The following is an 18,920-nucleotide window of genomic DNA, read 5'->3' as shown; positions in this document are numbered from 1 at the left end:
GACCTGCTCGGCGCGCAGCCCGACCTGCTCACGCTCTAGGTGAGATACACTACTGTCTACTGTGCGGCCGCCGCGCTGGCCGCCCGCCTCGACACGTGGCGCGCCGCCGCCCGAGCCGCCGCCGACCTGCTCGGCGCGCAGCCCGACCTGCTCACGCTCTAGGTGAGATACACTACTGTCTACTGTGCGGCCGCCGCGCTGGCCGCCCGCCTCGACACGTGGCGCGCCGCCGCCCGAGCCGCCGCCGACCTGCTCGGCGCGCAGCCCGACCTGCTCACGCTCTAGGTGAGATACACTACTGTCTACTGTGCGGCCGCCGCGCTGGCCGCCCGCCTCGACACGTGGCGCGCCGCCGCCCGAGCCGCCGCCGACCTGCTCGGCGCGCAGCCCGACCTGCTCACGCTCTAGGTGAGATACACTACTGTCTACTGTGCGGCCGCCGCGCTGGCCGCCCGCCTCGACACGTGGCGCGCCGCCGCCCGAGCCGCCGCCGACCTGCTCGGCGCGCAGCCCGACCTGCTCACGCTCTAGGTGAGATACACTACTGTCTACTGTGCGGCCGCCGCGCTGGCCGCCCGCCTCGACACGTGGCGCGCCGCCGCCCGAGCCGCCGCCGACCTGCTCGGCGCGCAGCCCGACCTGCTCACGCTCTAGGTGAGATACACTACTGTCTACTGTGCGGCCGCCGCGCTGGCCGCCCGCCTCGACACGTGGCGCGCCGCCGCCCGAGCCGCCGCCGACCTGCTCGGCGCGCAGCCCGACCTGCTCACGCTCTAGGTGAGATACACTACTGTCTACTGTGCGGCCGCCGCGCTGGCCGCCCGCCTCGACACGTGGCGCGCCGCCGCCCGAGCCGCCGCCGACCTGCTCGGCGCGCAGCCCGACCTGCTCACGCTCTAGGTGAGATACACTACTGTCTACTGTGCGGCCGCCGCGCTGGCCGCCCGCCTCGACACGTGGCGCGCCGCCGCCCGAGCCGCCGCCGACCTGCTCGGCGCGCAGCCCGACCTGCTCACGCTCTAGGTGAGATACACTACTGTCTACTGTGCGGCCGCCGCGCTGGCCGCCCGCCTCGACACGTGGCGCGCCGCCGCCCGAGCCGCCGCCGACCTGCTCGGCGCGCAGCCCGACCTGCTCACGCTCTAGGTGAGATACACTACTGTCTACTGTGCGGCCGCCGCGCTGGCCGCCCGCCTCGACACGTGGCGCGCCGCCGCCCGAGCCGCCGCCGACCTGCTCGGCGCGCAGCCCGACCTGCTCACGCTCTAGGTGAGATACACTACTGTCTACTGTGCGGCCGCCGCGCTGGCCGCCCGCCTCGACACGTGGCGCGCCGCCGCCCGAGCCGCCGCCGACCTGCTCGGCGCGCAGCCCGACCTGCTCACGCTCTAGGTGAGATACACTACTGTCTACTGTGCGGCCGCCGCGCTGGCCGCCCGCCTCGACACGTGGCGCGCCGCCGCCCGAGCCGCCGCCGACCTGCTCGGCGCGCAGCCCGACCTGCTCACGCTCTAGGTGAGATACACTACTGTCTACTGTGCGGCCGCCGCGCTGGCCGCCCGCCTCGACACGTGGCGCGCCGCCGCCCGAGCCGCCGCCGACCTGCTCGGCGCGCAGCCCGACCTGCTCACGCTCTAGGTGAGATACACTACTGTCTACTGTGCGGCCGCCGCGCTGGCCGCCCGCCTCGACACGTGGCGCGCCGCCGCCCGAGCCGCCGCCGACCTGCTCGGCGCGCAGCCCGACCTGCTCACGCTCTAGGTGAGATACACTACTGTCTACTGTGCGGCCGCCGCGCTGGCCGCCCGCCTCGACACGTGGCGCGCCGCCGCCCGAGCCGCCGCCGACCTGCTCGGCGCGCAGCCCGACCTGCTCACGCTCTAGGTGAGATACACTACTGTCTACTGTGCGGCCGCCGCGCTGGCCGCCCGCCTCGACACGTGGCGCGCCGCCGCCCGAGCCGCCGCCGACCTGCTCGGCGCGCAGCCCGACCTGCTCACGCTCTAGGTGAGATACACTACTGTCTACTGTGCGGCCGCCGCGCTGGCCGCCCGCCTCGACACGTGGCGCGCCGCCGCCCGAGCCGCCGCCGACCTGCTCGGCGCGCAGCCCGACCTGCTCACGCTCTAGGTGAGATACACTACTGTCTACTGTGCGGCCGCCGCGCTGGCCGCCCGCCTCGACACGTGGCGCGCCGCCGCCCGAGCCGCCGCCGACCTGCTCGGCGCGCAGCCCGACCTGCTCACGCTCTAGGTGAGATACACTACTGTCTACTGTGCGGCCGCCGCGCTGGCCGCCCGCCTCGACACGTGGCGCGCCGCCGCCCGAGCCGCCGCCGACCTGCTCGGCGCGCAGCCCGACCTGCTCACGCTCTAGGTGAGATACACTACTGTCTACTGTGCGGCCGCCGCGCTGGCCGCCCGCCTCGACACGTGGCGCGCCGCCGCCCGAGCCGCCGCCGACCTGCTCGGCGCGCAGCCCGACCTGCTCACGCTCTAGGTGAGATACACTACTGTCTACTGTGCGGCCGCCGCGCTGGCCGCCCGCCTCGACACGTGGCGCGCCGCCGCCCGAGCCGCCGCCGACCTGCTCGGCGCGCAGCCCGACCTGCTCACGCTCTAGGTGAGATACACTACTGTCTACTGTGCGGCCGCCGCGCTGGCCGCCCGCCTCGACACGTGGCGCGCCGCCGCCCGAGCCGCCGCCGACCTGCTCGGCGCGCAGCCCGACCTGCTCACGCTCTAGGTGAGATACACTACTGTCTACTGTGCGGCCGCCGCGCTGGCCGCCCGCCTCGACACGTGGCGCGCCGCCGCCCGAGCCGCCGCCGACCTGCTCGGCGCGCAGCCCGACCTGCTCACGCTCTAGGTGAGATACACTACTGTCTACTGTGCGGCCGCCGCGCTGGCCGCCCGCCTCGACACGTGGCGCGCCGCCGCCCGAGCCGCCGCCGACCTGCTCGGCGCGCAGCCCGACCTGCTCACGCTCTAGGTGAGATACACTACTGTCTACTGTGCGGCCGCCGCGCTGGCCGCCCGCCTCGACACGTGGCGCGCCGCCGCCCGAGCCGCCGCCGACCTGCTCGGCGCGCAGCCCGACCTGCTCACGCTCTAGGTGAGATACACTACTGTCTACTGTGCGGCCGCCGCGCTGGCCGCCCGCCTCGACACGTGGCGCGCCGCCGCCCGAGCCGCCGCCGACCTGCTCGGCGCGCAGCCCGACCTGCTCACGCTCTAGGTGAGATACACTACTGTCTACTGTGCGGCCGCCGCGCTGGCCGCCCGCCTCGACACGTGGCGCGCCGCCGCCCGAGCCGCCGCCGACCTGCTCGGCGCGCAGCCCGACCTGCTCACGCTCTAGGTGAGATACACTACTGTCTACTGTGCGGCCGCCGCGCTGGCCGCCCGCCTCGACACGTGGCGCGCCGCCGCCCGAGCCGCCGCCGACCTGCTCGGCGCGCAGCCCGACCTGCTCACGCTCTAGGTGAGATACACTACTGTCTACTGTGCGGCCGCCGCGCTGGCCGCCCGCCTCGACACGTGGCGCGCCGCCGCCCGAGCCGCCGCCGACCTGCTCGGCGCGCAGCCCGACCTGCTCACGCTCTAGGTGAGATACACTACTGTCTACTGTGCGGCCGCCGCGCTGGCCGCCCGCCTCGACACGTGGCGCGCCGCCGCCCGAGCCGCCGCCGACCTGCTCGGCGCGCAGCCCGACCTGCTCACGCTCTAGGTGAGATACACTACTGTCTACTGTGCGGCCGCCGCGCTGGCCGCCCGCCTCGACACGTGGCGCGCCGCCGCCCGAGCCGCCGCCGACCTGCTCGGCGCGCAGCCCGACCTGCTCACGCTCTAGGTGAGATACACTACTGTCTACTGTGCGGCCGCCGCGCTGGCCGCCCGCCTCGACACGTGGCGCGCCGCCGCCCGAGCCGCCGCCGACCTGCTCGGCGCGCAGCCCGACCTGCTCACGCTCTAGGTGAGATACACTACTGTCTACTGTGCGGCCGCCGCGCTGGCCGCCCGCCTCGACACGTGGCGCGCCGCCGCCCGAGCCGCCGCCGACCTGCTCGGCGCGCAGCCCGACCTGCTCACGCTCTAGGTGAGATACACTACTGTCTACTGTGCGGCCGCCGCGCTGGCCGCCCGCCTCGACACGTGGCGCGCCGCCGCCCGAGCCGCCGCCGACCTGCTCGGCGCGCAGCCCGACCTGCTCACGCTCTAGGTGAGATACACTACTGTCTACTGTGCGGCCGCCGCGCTGGCCGCCCGCCTCGACACGTGGCGCGCCGCCGCCCGAGCCGCCGCCGACCTGCTCGGCGCGCAGCCCGACCTGCTCACGCTCTAGGTGAGATACACTACTGTCTACTGTGCGGCCGCCGCGCTGGCCGCCCGCCTCGACACGTGGCGCGCCGCCGCCCGAGCCGCCGCCGACCTGCTCGGCGCGCAGCCCGACCTGCTCACGCTCTAGGTGAGATACACTACTGTCTACTGTGCGGCCGCCGCGCTGGCCGCCCGCCTCGACACGTGGCGCGCCGCCGCCCGAGCCGCCGCCGACCTGCTCGGCGCGCAGCCCGACCTGCTCACGCTCTAGGTGAGATACACTACTGTCTACTGTGCGGCCGCCGCGCTGGCCGCCCGCCTCGACACGTGGCGCGCCGCCGCCCGAGCCGCCGCCGACCTGCTCGGCGCGCAGCCCGACCTGCTCACGCTCTAGGTGAGATACACTACTGTCTACTGTGCGGCCGCCGCGCTGGCCGCCCGCCTCGACACGTGGCGCGCCGCCGCCCGAGCCGCCGCCGACCTGCTCGGCGCGCAGCCCGACCTGCTCACGCTCTAGGTGAGATACACTACTGTCTACTGTGCGGCCGCCGCGCTGGCCGCCCGCCTCGACACGTGGCGCGCCGCCGCCCGAGCCGCCGCCGACCTGCTCGGCGCGCAGCCCGACCTGCTCACGCTCTAGGTGAGATACACTACTGTCTACTGTGCGGCCGCCGCGCTGGCCGCCCGCCTCGACACGTGGCGCGCCGCCGCCCGAGCCGCCGCCGACCTGCTCGGCGCGCAGCCCGACCTGCTCACGCTCTAGGTGAGATACACTACTGTCTACTGTGCGGCCGCCGCGCTGGCCGCCCGCCTCGACACGTGGCGCGCCGCCGCCCGAGCCGCCGCCGACCTGCTCGGCGCGCAGCCCGACCTGCTCACGCTCTAGGTGAGATACACTACTGTCTACTGTGCGGCCGCCGCGCTGGCCGCCCGCCTCGACACGTGGCGCGCCGCCGCCCGAGCCGCCGCCGACCTGCTCGGCGCGCAGCCCGACCTGCTCACGCTCTAGGTGAGATACACTACTGTCTACTGTGCGGCCGCCGCGCTGGCCGCCCGCCTCGACACGTGGCGCGCCGCCGCCCGAGCCGCCGCCGACCTGCTCGGCGCGCAGCCCGACCTGCTCACGCTCTAGGTGAGATACACTACTGTCTACTGTGCGGCCGCCGCGCTGGCCGCCCGCCTCGACACGTGGCGCGCCGCCGCCCGAGCCGCCGCCGACCTGCTCGGCGCGCAGCCCGACCTGCTCACGCTCTAGGTGAGATACACTACTGTCTACTGTGCGGCCGCCGCGCTGGCCGCCCGCCTCGACACGTGGCGCGCCGCCGCCCGAGCCGCCGCCGACCTGCTCGGCGCGCAGCCCGACCTGCTCACGCTCTAGGTGAGATACACTACTGTCTACTGTGCGGCCGCCGCGCTGGCCGCCCGCCTCGACACGTGGCGCGCCGCCGCCCGAGCCGCCGCCGACCTGCTCGGCGCGCAGCCCGACCTGCTCACGCTCTAGGTGAGATACACTACTGTCTACTGTGCGGCCGCCGCGCTGGCCGCCCGCCTCGACACGTGGCGCGCCGCCGCCCGAGCCGCCGCCGACCTGCTCGGCGCGCAGCCCGACCTGCTCACGCTCTAGGTGAGATACACTACTGTCTACTGTGCGGCCGCCGCGCTGGCCGCCCGCCTCGACACGTGGCGCGCCGCCGCCCGAGCCGCCGCCGACCTGCTCGGCGCGCAGCCCGACCTGCTCACGCTCTAGGTGAGATACACTACTGTCTACTGTGCGGCCGCCGCGCTGGCCGCCCGCCTCGACACGTGGCGCGCCGCCGCCCGAGCCGCCGCCGACCTGCTCGGCGCGCAGCCCGACCTGCTCACGCTCTAGGTGAGATACACTACTGTCTACTGTGCGGCCGCCGCGCTGGCCGCCCGCCTCGACACGTGGCGCGCCGCCGCCCGAGCCGCCGCCGACCTGCTCGGCGCGCAGCCCGACCTGCTCACGCTCTAGGTGAGATACACTACTGTCTACTGTGCGGCCGCCGCGCTGGCCGCCCGCCTCGACACGTGGCGCGCCGCCGCCCGAGCCGCCGCCGACCTGCTCGGCGCGCAGCCCGACCTGCTCACGCTCTAGGTGAGATACACTACTGTCTACTGTGCGGCCGCCGCGCTGGCCGCCCGCCTCGACACGTGGCGCGCCGCCGCCCGAGCCGCCGCCGACCTGCTCGGCGCGCAGCCCGACCTGCTCACGCTCTAGGTGAGATACACTACTGTCTACTGTGCGGCCGCCGCGCTGGCCGCCCGCCTCGACACGTGGCGCGCCGCCGCCCGAGCCGCCGCCGACCTGCTCGGCGCGCAGCCCGACCTGCTCACGCTCTAGGTGAGATACACTACTGTCTACTGTGCGGCCGCCGCGCTGGCCGCCCGCCTCGACACGTGGCGCGCCGCCGCCCGAGCCGCCGCCGACCTGCTCGGCGCGCAGCCCGACCTGCTCACGCTCTAGGTGAGATACACTACTGTCTACTGTGCGGCCGCCGCGCTGGCCGCCCGCCTCGACACGTGGCGCGCCGCCGCCCGAGCCGCCGCCGACCTGCTCGGCGCGCAGCCCGACCTGCTCACGCTCTAGGTGAGATACACTACTGTCTACTGTGCGGCCGCCGCGCTGGCCGCCCGCCTCGACACGTGGCGCGCCGCCGCCCGAGCCGCCGCCGACCTGCTCGGCGCGCAGCCCGACCTGCTCACGCTCTAGGTGAGATACACTACTGTCTACTGTGCGGCCGCCGCGCTGGCCGCCCGCCTCGACACGTGGCGCGCCGCCGCCCGAGCCGCCGCCGACCTGCTCGGCGCGCAGCCCGACCTGCTCACGCTCTAGGTGAGATACACTACTGTCTACTGTGCGGCCGCCGCGCTGGCCGCCCGCCTCGACACGTGGCGCGCCGCCGCCCGAGCCGCCGCCGACCTGCTCGGCGCGCAGCCCGACCTGCTCACGCTCTAGGTGAGATACACTACTGTCTACTGTGCGGCCGCCGCGCTGGCCGCCCGCCTCGACACGTGGCGCGCCGCCGCCCGAGCCGCCGCCGACCTGCTCGGCGCGCAGCCCGACCTGCTCACGCTCTAGGTGAGATACACTACTGTCTACTGTGCGGCCGCCGCGCTGGCCGCCCGCCTCGACACGTGGCGCGCCGCCGCCCGAGCCGCCGCCGACCTGCTCGGCGCGCAGCCCGACCTGCTCACGCTCTAGGTGAGATACACTACTGTCTACTGTGCGGCCGCCGCGCTGGCCGCCCGCCTCGACACGTGGCGCGCCGCCGCCCGAGCCGCCGCCGACCTGCTCGGCGCGCAGCCCGACCTGCTCACGCTCTAGGTGAGATACACTACTGTCTACTGTGCGGCCGCCGCGCTGGCCGCCCGCCTCGACACGTGGCGCGCCGCCGCCCGAGCCGCCGCCGACCTGCTCGGCGCGCAGCCCGACCTGCTCACGCTCTAGGTGAGATACACTACTGTCTACTGTGCGGCCGCCGCGCTGGCCGCCCGCCTCGACACGTGGCGCGCCGCCGCCCGAGCCGCCGCCGACCTGCTCGGCGCGCAGCCCGACCTGCTCACGCTCTAGGTGAGATACACTACTGTCTACTGTGCGGCCGCCGCGCTGGCCGCCCGCCTCGACACGTGGCGCGCCGCCGCCCGAGCCGCCGCCGACCTGCTCGGCGCGCAGCCCGACCTGCTCACGCTCTAGGTGAGATACACTACTGTCTACTGTGCGGCCGCCGCGCTGGCCGCCCGCCTCGACACGTGGCGCGCCGCCGCCCGAGCCGCCGCCGACCTGCTCGGCGCGCAGCCCGACCTGCTCACGCTCTAGGTGAGATACACTACTGTCTACTGTGCGGCCGCCGCGCTGGCCGCCCGCCTCGACACGTGGCGCGCCGCCGCCCGAGCCGCCGCCGACCTGCTCGGCGCGCAGCCCGACCTGCTCACGCTCTAGGTGAGATACACTACTGTCTACTGTGCGGCCGCCGCGCTGGCCGCCCGCCTCGACACGTGGCGCGCCGCCGCCCGAGCCGCCGCCGACCTGCTCGGCGCGCAGCCCGACCTGCTCACGCTCTAGGTGAGATACACTACTGTCTACTGTGCGGCCGCCGCGCTGGCCGCCCGCCTCGACACGTGGCGCGCCGCCGCCCGAGCCGCCGCCGACCTGCTCGGCGCGCAGCCCGACCTGCTCACGCTCTAGGTGAGATACACTACTGTCTACTGTGCGGCCGCCGCGCTGGCCGCCCGCCTCGACACGTGGCGCGCCGCCGCCCGAGCCGCCGCCGACCTGCTCGGCGCGCAGCCCGACCTGCTCACGCTCTAGGTGAGATACACTACTGTCTACTGTGCGGCCGCCGCGCTGGCCGCCCGCCTCGACACGTGGCGCGCCGCCGCCCGAGCCGCCGCCGACCTGCTCGGCGCGCAGCCCGACCTGCTCACGCTCTAGGTGAGATACACTACTGTCTACTGTGCGGCCGCCGCGCTGGCCGCCCGCCTCGACACGTGGCGCGCCGCCGCCCGAGCCGCCGCCGACCTGCTCGGCGCGCAGCCCGACCTGCTCACGCTCTAGGTGAGATACACTACTGTCTACTGTGCGGCCGCCGCGCTGGCCGCCCGCCTCGACACGTGGCGCGCCGCCGCCCGAGCCGCCGCCGACCTGCTCGGCGCGCAGCCCGACCTGCTCACGCTCTAGGTGAGATACACTACTGTCTACTGTGCGGCCGCCGCGCTGGCCGCCCGCCTCGACACGTGGCGCGCCGCCGCCCGAGCCGCCGCCGACCTGCTCGGCGCGCAGCCCGACCTGCTCACGCTCTAGGTGAGATACACTACTGTCTACTGTGCGGCCGCCGCGCTGGCCGCCCGCCTCGACACGTGGCGCGCCGCCGCCCGAGCCGCCGCCGACCTGCTCGGCGCGCAGCCCGACCTGCTCACGCTCTAGGTGAGATACACTACTGTCTACTGTGCGGCCGCCGCGCTGGCCGCCCGCCTCGACACGTGGCGCGCCGCCGCCCGAGCCGCCGCCGACCTGCTCGGCGCGCAGCCCGACCTGCTCACGCTCTAGGTGAGATACACTACTGTCTACTGTGCGGCCGCCGCGCTGGCCGCCCGCCTCGACACGTGGCGCGCCGCCGCCCGAGCCGCCGCCGACCTGCTCGGCGCGCAGCCCGACCTGCTCACGCTCTAGGTGAGATACACTACTGTCTACTGTGCGGCCGCCGCGCTGGCCGCCCGCCTCGACACGTGGCGCGCCGCCGCCCGAGCCGCCGCCGACCTGCTCGGCGCGCAGCCCGACCTGCTCACGCTCTAGGTGAGATACACTACTGTCTACTGTGCGGCCGCCGCGCTGGCCGCCCGCCTCGACACGTGGCGCGCCGCCGCCCGAGCCGCCGCCGACCTGCTCGGCGCGCAGCCCGACCTGCTCACGCTCTAGGTGAGATACACTACTGTCTACTGTGCGGCCGCCGCGCTGGCCGCCCGCCTCGACACGTGGCGCGCCGCCGCCCGAGCCGCCGCCGACCTGCTCGGCGCGCAGCCCGACCTGCTCACGCTCTAGGTGAGATACACTACTGTCTACTGTGCGGCCGCCGCGCTGGCCGCCCGCCTCGACACGTGGCGCGCCGCCGCCCGAGCCGCCGCCGACCTGCTCGGCGCGCAGCCCGACCTGCTCACGCTCTAGGTGAGATACACTACTGTCTACTGTGCGGCCGCCGCGCTGGCCGCCCGCCTCGACACGTGGCGCGCCGCCGCCCGAGCCGCCGCCGACCTGCTCGGCGCGCAGCCCGACCTGCTCACGCTCTAGGTGAGATACACTACTGTCTACTGTGCGGCCGCCGCGCTGGCCGCCCGCCTCGACACGTGGCGCGCCGCCGCCCGAGCCGCCGCCGACCTGCTCGGCGCGCAGCCCGACCTGCTCACGCTCTAGGTGAGATACACTACTGTCTACTGTGCGGCCGCCGCGCTGGCCGCCCGCCTCGACACGTGGCGCGCCGCCGCCCGAGCCGCCGCCGACCTGCTCGGCGCGCAGCCCGACCTGCTCACGCTCTAGGTGAGATACACTACTGTCTACTGTGCGGCCGCCGCGCTGGCCGCCCGCCTCGACACGTGGCGCGCCGCCGCCCGAGCCGCCGCCGACCTGCTCGGCGCGCAGCCCGACCTGCTCACGCTCTAGGTGAGATACACTACTGTCTACTGTGCGGCCGCCGCGCTGGCCGCCCGCCTCGACACGTGGCGCGCCGCCGCCCGAGCCGCCGCCGACCTGCTCGGCGCGCAGCCCGACCTGCTCACGCTCTAGGTGAGATACACTACTGTCTACTGTGCGGCCGCCGCGCTGGCCGCCCGCCTCGACACGTGGCGCGCCGCCGCCCGAGCCGCCGCCGACCTGCTCGGCGCGCAGCCCGACCTGCTCACGCTCTAGGTGAGATACACTACTGTCTACTGTGCGGCCGCCGCGCTGGCCGCCCGCCTCGACACGTGGCGCGCCGCCGCCCGAGCCGCCGCCGACCTGCTCGGCGCGCAGCCCGACCTGCTCACGCTCTAGGTGAGATACACTACTGTCTACTGTGCGGCCGCCGCGCTGGCCGCCCGCCTCGACACGTGGCGCGCCGCCGCCCGAGCCGCCGCCGACCTGCTCGGCGCGCAGCCCGACCTGCTCACGCTCTAGGTGAGATACACTACTGTCTACTGTGCGGCCGCCGCGCTGGCCGCCCGCCTCGACACGTGGCGCGCCGCCGCCCGAGCCGCCGCCGACCTGCTCGGCGCGCAGCCCGACCTGCTCACGCTCTAGGTGAGATACACTACTGTCTACTGTGCGGCCGCCGCGCTGGCCGCCCGCCTCGACACGTGGCGCGCCGCCGCCCGAGCCGCCGCCGACCTGCTCGGCGCGCAGCCCGACCTGCTCACGCTCTAGGTGAGATACACTACTGTCTACTGTGCGGCCGCCGCGCTGGCCGCCCGCCTCGACACGTGGCGCGCCGCCGCCCGAGCCGCCGCCGACCTGCTCGGCGCGCAGCCCGACCTGCTCACGCTCTAGGTGAGATTAGACGTGCGCGCCGCGCCGGCGCCGCCGCGCCGCGCCGCCATTCATACGCGCCGCCGCCGCCGGCTCATCCACTCGGCGCGCCGATGCACGGCCATATATATGAATTTTTCGATTTTATTTTTTTATGGCAAATCTAATGAGATTCTAACGATTTTAATGCCTGAACAAACGTGAACTAACGTCGTCCGATGAATTCACATAGTCAGGCCTATGGAACTCTCCGCGCGAGCTCGGATTTATACCTACGAATCTGCTCCCGTTCACGGTAGAAAAACAAGCCAGTTGGTTGCCACACGCGCTCACGTACGCACGTCACCGCGCGCCGCACTGTCGATTTTTACGATAGTTACAAGCTACGTAGTAGGTACCTACCTACTATTGAATTTCTTTAATTAAACATGTAATGTTTATTATGTATGACAAATGTATAGTTTTAGATATCTATCTATTTGAAATAGGTAGCAAATTTTTAATTTATTTTGGTAAATGTTTATTTTAACGACAGTAAGTTAACTTTACACCGGAAAGTGCCAACTTATTTTTACTCTGGTTAACTTATAATTAATTACCTGTATTCATGGGGTTTCTATTATTTTTCTTTATTGTGTAACATTAATCTCTATGTGGTTTTAAATAACACGAAGTTTTAATACTAATTCTTGCTGGGATTATTGCGCGGTTTATAAAACGGCGTAAACACTGCGGTTACTGCAGGGACATATGACCTTTTAAAATGACTATTTCGCAAACACTAACGCATAATCGGAATATTAGGTATAATTTAAGATTTAGCTTTCCTTTTATTTCACTCCGCTGTTTAAGTAGGTATTTATTTATCATTTCTAAGCGTCAGCAACCCTAGTGTTGTGCCGGTGCGCGCGGTGCGGGGAGCGGCGCGTTGAAGGTCACTCCATTGTATTTTTGTGTAGGTATCAAAACGGTAGGTATTTGCGTTTTGTTTGAGAGATAAGTATCTGTTCGTAAGAACTATTATATAATCTGGGACATACCTAGTTAATTTGGCTGATTTGGGGGTGGGGTGGTTAGCGTGAAGACAGGCACCCCACTTTGAAAAAATAAAAAAAAATTAAGGAATCGGGGCCCTAACGATTCTATAATGCCTGAACAATCATGAACTAACGAATATCTTGCTATCTAGACCAAAAAAAACTTACAAAAAGTGGTTTGGGGTGGCTAGCCGGAAGACAGCCACCCCCTTTTGTTTAAAAAAAAATGTATGTTAGAATCGGGGATATGTACAAGAACAGCGTGTGCGTAAGTATAATGCTAGTGAAAAACTATAGATAGTTAATTTTTGCAGTTTTTAGTAGGTAATACCTAAATGAAAAAACTTGCCACACGCCGGCGCCGCCGCGCCGCGCCGACCAAAAAAGCCGGCGCGCCGCCGCCGGCAAATTTTAGGTCGGCGCGCACGTCTAGGTGAGATACACTACTGTCTACTGTGCGGCCGCCGCGCTGGCCGCCCGCCTCGACACGTGGCGCGCCGCCGCCCGAGCCGCCGCCGACCTGCTCGGCGCGCAGCCCGACCTGCTCACGCTCTAGGTGAGATACACTACTGTCTACTGTGCGGCCGCCGCGCTGGCCGCCCGCCTCGACACGTGGCGCGCCGCCGCCCGAGCCGCCGCCGACCTGCTCGGCGCGCAGCCCGACCTGCTCACGCTCTAGGTGAGATACACTACTGTCTACTGTGCGGCCGCCGCGCTGGCCGCCCGCCTCGACACGTGGCGCGCCGCCGCCCGAGCCGCCGCCGACCTGCTCGGCGCGCAGCCCGACCTGCTCACGCTCTAGGTGAGATACACTACTGTCTACTGTGCGGCCGCCGCGCTGGCCGCCCGCCTCGACACGTGGCGCGCCGCCGCCCGAGCCGCCGCCGACCTGCTCGGCGCGCAGCCCGACCTGCTCACGCTCTAGGTGAGATACACTACTGTCTACTGTGCGGCCGCCGCGCTGGCCGCCCGCCTCGACACGTGGCGCGCCGCCGCCCGAGCCGCCGCCGACCTGCTCGGCGCGCAGCCCGACCTGCTCACGCTCTAGGTGAGATACACTACTGTCTACTGTGCGGCCGCCGCGCTGGCCGCCCGCCTCGACACGTGGCGCGCCGCCGCCCGAGCCGCCGCCGACCTGCTCGGCGCGCAGCCCGACCTGCTCACGCTCTAGGTGAGATACACTACTGTCTACTGTGCGGCCGCCGCGCTGGCCGCCCGCCTCGACACGTGGCGCGCCGCCGCCCGAGCCGCCGCCGACCTGCTCGGCGCGCAGCCCGACCTGCTCACGCTCTAGGTGAGATACACTACTGTCTACTGTGCGGCCGCCGCGCTGGCCGCCCGCCTCGACACGTGGCGCGCCGCCGCCCGAGCCGCCGCCGACCTGCTCGGCGCGCAGCCCGACCTGCTCACGCTCTAGGTGAGATACACTACTGTCTACTGTGCGGCCGCCGCGCTGGCCGCCCGCCTCGACACGTGGCGCGCCGCCGCCCGAGCCGCCGCCGACCTGCTCGGCGCGCAGCCCGACCTGCTCACGCTCTAGGTGAGATACACTACTGTCTACTGTGCGGCCGCCGCGCTGGCCGCCCGCCTCGACACGTGGCGCGCCGCCGCCCGAGCCGCCGCCGACCTGCTCGGCGCGCAGCCCGACCTGCTCACGCTCTAGGTGAGATACACTACTGTCTACTGTGCGGCCGCCGCGCTGGCCGCCCGCCTCGACACGTGGCGCGCCGCCGCCCGAGCCGCCGCCGACCTGCTCGGCGCGCAGCCCGACCTGCTCACGCTCTAGGTGAGATACACTACTGTCTACTGTGCGGCCGCCGCGCTGGCCGCCCGCCTCGACACGTGGCGCGCCGCCGCCCGAGCCGCCGCCGACCTGCTCGGCGCGCAGCCCGACCTGCTCACGCTCTAGGTGAGATACACTACTGTCTACTGTGCGGCCGCCGCGCTGGCCGCCCGCCTCGACACGTGGCGCGCCGCCGCCCGAGCCGCCGCCGACCTGCTCGGCGCGCAGCCCGACCTGCTCACGCTCTAGGTGAGATACACTACTGTCTACTGTGCGGCCGCCGCGCTGGCCGCCCGCCTCGACACGTGGCGCGCCGCCGCCCGAGCCGCCGCCGACCTGCTCGGCGCGCAGCCCGACCTGCTCACGCTCTAGGTGAGATACACTACTGTCTACTGTGCGGCCGCCGCGCTCGCCGCCCGCCTCGACACGTGGCGCGCCGCCGCCCGAGCCGCCGCCGACCTGCTCGGCGCGCAGCCCGACCTGCTCACGCTCTAGGTGAGATACACTACTGTCTACTGTGCGGCCGCCGCGCTGGCCGCCCGCCTCGACACGTGGCGCGCCGCCGCCCGAGCCGCCGCCGACCTGCTCGGCGCGCAGCCCGACCTGCTCACGCTCTAGGTGAGATACACTACTGTCTACTGTGCGGCCGCCGCGCTGGCCGCCCGCCTCGACACGTGGCGCGCCGCCGCCCGAGCCGCCGCCGACCTGCTCGGCGCGCAGCCCGACCTGCTCACGCTCTAGGTGAGATACACTACTGTCTACTGTGCGGCCGCCGCGCTGGCCGCCCGCCTCGACACGTGGCGCGCCGCCGCCCGAGCCGCCGCCGACCTGCTCGGCGCGCAGCCCGACCTGCTCACGCTCTAGGTGAGATACACTACTGTCTACTGTGCGGCCGCCGCGCTGGCCGCCCGCCTCGACACGTGGCGCGCCGCCGCCCGAGCCGCCGCCGACCTGCTCGGCGCGCAGCCCGACCTGCTCACGCTCTAGGTGAGATACACTACTGTCTACTGTGCGGCCGCCGCGCTGGCCGCCCGCCTCGACACGTGGCGCGCCGCCGCCCGAGCCGCCGCCGACCTGCTCGGCGCGCAGCCCGACCTGCTCACGCTCTAGGTGAGATACACTACTGTCTACTGTGCGGCCGCCGCGCTGGCCGCCCGCCTCGACACGTGGCGCGCCGCCGCCCGAGCCGCCGCCGACCTGCTCGGCGCGCAGCCCGACCTGCTCACGCTCTAGGTGAGATACACTACTGTCTACTGTGCGGCCGCCGCGCTGGCCGCCCGCCTCGACACGTGGCGCGCCGCCGCCCGAGCCGCCGCCGACCTGCTCGGCGCGCAGCCCGACCTGCTCACGCTCTAGGTGAGATACACTACTGTCTACTGTGCGGCCGCCGCGCTGGCCGCCCGCCTCGACACGTGGCGCGCCGCCGCCCGAGCCGCCGCCGACCTGCTCGGCGCGCAGCCCGACCTGCTCACGCTCTAGGTGAGATACACTACTGTCTACTGTGCGGCCGCCGCGCTGGCCGCCCGCCTCGACACGTGGCGCGCCGCCGCCCGAGCCGCCGCCGACCTGCTCGGCGCGCAGCCCGACCTGCTCACGCTCTAGGTGAGATACACTACTGTCTACTGTGCGGCCGCCGCGCTGGCCGCCCGCCTCGACACGTGGCGCGCCGCCGCCCGAGCCGCCGCCGACCTGCTCGGCGCGCAGCCCGACCTGCTCACGCTCTAGGTGAGATACACTACTGTCTACTGTGCGGCCGCCGCGCTGGCCGCCCGCCTCGACACGTGGCGCGCCGCCGCCCGAGCCGCCGCCGACCTGCTCGGCGCGCAGCCCGACCTGCTCACGCTCTAGGTGAGATACACTACTGTCTACTGTGCGGCCGCCGCGCTGGCCGCCCGCCTCGACACGTGGCGCGCCGCCGCCCGAGCCGCCGCCGACCTGCTCGGCGCGCAGCCCGACCTGCTCACGCTCTAGGTGAGATACACTACTGTCTACTGTGCGGCCGCCGCGCTGGCCGCCCGCCTCGACACGTGGCGCGCCGCCGCCCGAGCCGCCGCCGACCTGCTCGGCGCGCAGCCCGACCTGCTCACGCTCTAGGTGAGATACACTACTGTCTACTGTGCGGCCGCCGCGCTGGCCGCCCGCCTCGACACGTGGCGCGCCGCCGCCCGAGCCGCCGCCGACCTGCTCGGCGCGCAGCCCGACCTGCTCACGCTCTAGGTATGTACTGTCTGTAGTGGTTCGAAAAATGGAATCTTGAGCGTTGCGAGGGTTTCAAAGCACGAGGATTAAACAAAATTTGCCCCCGAGTGAAACACAAAATTTTTCACCACACCGACCCGAAGCAAATATTAAATGTAAAATATCAAACAAAATCAAACCAAATCATGAATGTTATTAAATACTTATCATCCAAAATCATCATTTAAAAGTCAATTCTACCAGCAAACATAAGAAAACAACTCAAAATTTGCATTTGATTACTTTGCCTCACATGTGGATAAAATGCAACTTTGCTATTCGATTTTGAAGTGCAAAGTAATTCTTTCCGAGCTGGTGTGGTGAAAAGTAAATTATCTTACACAAAACATGAAATAAGTCGCCAAAAGATGAATAGAGAAACGTAGACAGCAGTTATAAAGAGTAGGTAATTTGATTGTGACGTCACGTGCTAGTGTTTCATATAAATTCCATAGTAGCAAAATCATTTTGACAGTTCGGAAAAAGAAACTGATTTGACTAGTAGTCAAATACCCTACTCTAGGAGATGACGCACTCACACGTTCCGGGCGACTTCCGACTGTAAATTAGCTTAAAATATACCCGGTTTACAAATTTAACAAACATGTTAACGATATGATATACTTTTTACCTATAACCTAAAAAATCTACATAACATAAACATATAGACAATCCACCTTTTTATTCCTTTTTATATGATTTGTATAAAATTAAAATAAAAACAAAATACGTATTTAACATCAATGTATTGTTCCAGATTAGCAGCTGCTCTTCGAGAGTCCCCGCTATTAATATTACCCATAGATTAATGTATTTGTATTAAACCCGACTAAATGTCATGTTGCTATAAAAATAACAAAACAACATAAAACACCTGTGTTTTTACTTATTTATTTACCTTTAAACGTTTAGACAACTAAACGCCACTTGCACCATCCCACTAACCTGGGGTTAGCCTGTGAAACCGTTAACCCCGTGTCAAACTTTACTGGTAACCATGGTAACTCCAGATTTAATCGGTAAACCCCGGGTTAGTGAGGTAGTACAAGTGACCCTAAGGCCCACTTGCACCATCCCTCTAACCCGGAGTTAAGCAGTTTAACCGTGTCAAATTGTACTGGTAACAACAGGTTTAACTGGTTAACCCCGAGTTAGTGGTTTAGTGCAAGTGACCCTAAGGGTGCTATTCCACCCGTCCAATTTCTTTATACAATGTCAGTGCGTCTCACTCTCTTTGAAACAAAACGTGAGACCAGTGGGGAGACACTCCTGACTTCAGGCAAACTCGGCTCCGTTCGGCTCGGCATTGCTCCGAGCAATTATTATGGTTGATACAACTTGACGTCCCTTTGCGTGCACGACCACAGATAGGATAATTACATGAATTTTGAGAGCCCTAAATAGTCGAAAGGGATAGTGCCATAAGTTAAAAAGGGATATAATGATTCGACCCTGAATCACTGTCAAACTTTGGTTTTGTAGGAAGTGTTCTCTCCTTATACCAAGCACAGGTCCGTTCGTGCATGGAATACTGCTGCCACCTTTGGGACGGTTCCGCCAAGTATCAGCTGGCGGCCCTGGACTCAATAGAGCGCCGGGCTCATAGACTTTTAGGCGATGACCCAGCTGTCAAATCGAAGTTACAGAGCCTCGATCATCGCCGAAGAGTCGCATGTCTATCGGTGTTCTATCGGATACATTCTGGAGAGTGCGCACAAGAGCTGCATGACCTGATCCCACCATCCCCTTTCCATCATCGGACATCCAGGCGCGGGGAGCGAATGCACCCGTTCGTGGTTAGTATTCCATTTGTCCGCACAAAACGATTTGCCTCGTCTTTTTTGGTAAGGACGGCTAAGGAATGGAATGCGCTCCCGGCATCTGTATTCCCTGAAAAATATGACCTCGGTCTCTTTAAAGCTAGAGTGAATAGGCTATTACTGAACCGGTGAGCTACATCTTAGGCTCTGTCTTCACTTTCCATCAGGTGTGACTAGAGCCAATCGCCGATCAGTTTATTATTAAAAAAAAAAAAAAGTGTCCTTTCCGTACGGTAGTAGTATTACTTATTCTGTGGTGAGACGCAATACACATTGGACAAAGACATTGAATGTGTGGAATGCCACCTTAACATACCGATGGTGACACCATACCCTGTTTTTACATCCTAAATACTTAAATAATCATTTAATAAGCCAATGGGGTTGGCCAACCGAAGGGCCAATACAATATAGGTTCTACTTATCAAGCCTGCGAATGTCTAATGGCTAATTTCGAATTTTATGGCAACTGATTAGCATCTCAGCATAGCATTTGCCGAAAGTGCAATCTAATTTAATTATCAAAATCAAATCAAATATCATTTATTATCAGGCAACTAAGGCCCATAGATACATACCTTACAAAAATAATCTTAATTATGTCTACATATGTGACGTCCCACGGGTAAAGGTACCTTATGGCGGTTGGCGCTTACGCTATTATTAACGCCGCTCCAATATTATGTGACGTAAGTCCCATCCGCCATA

At 67.6% G+C, this 18,920-nt stretch overlaps 1 protein-coding gene across 1 annotated transcript in view; it reads left to right on the top strand.

Annotated features, from left to right (window-relative positions):
- Positions 1-17,261, top strand: part of LOC134677885 (26S proteasome non-ATPase regulatory subunit 13) — a 47,410-nt gene extending 30,149 nt beyond the window's left edge. Inside the window, exon 9 of the mRNA XM_063536326.1 lies at positions 17,150-17,261. The gene's annotated coding sequence lies outside the window, so the exon portion shown is untranslated. The remainder of the gene's footprint in view (positions 1-17,149) is intronic.
- The last annotated feature ends 1,659 nt before the right edge of the window (positions 17,262-18,920 follow it).

The sequence above is a fragment of the Cydia fagiglandana genome, chromosome 27 (assembly GCF_963556715.1).
Source record: "Cydia fagiglandana chromosome 27, ilCydFagi1.1, whole genome shotgun sequence".
NCBI lineage: Eukaryota > Metazoa > Arthropoda > Insecta > Lepidoptera > Tortricidae > Cydia > Cydia fagiglandana.
Note: the sequence above shows the minus strand (reverse complement) of the source record. Positions and strands in the feature narration are given on the sequence as shown.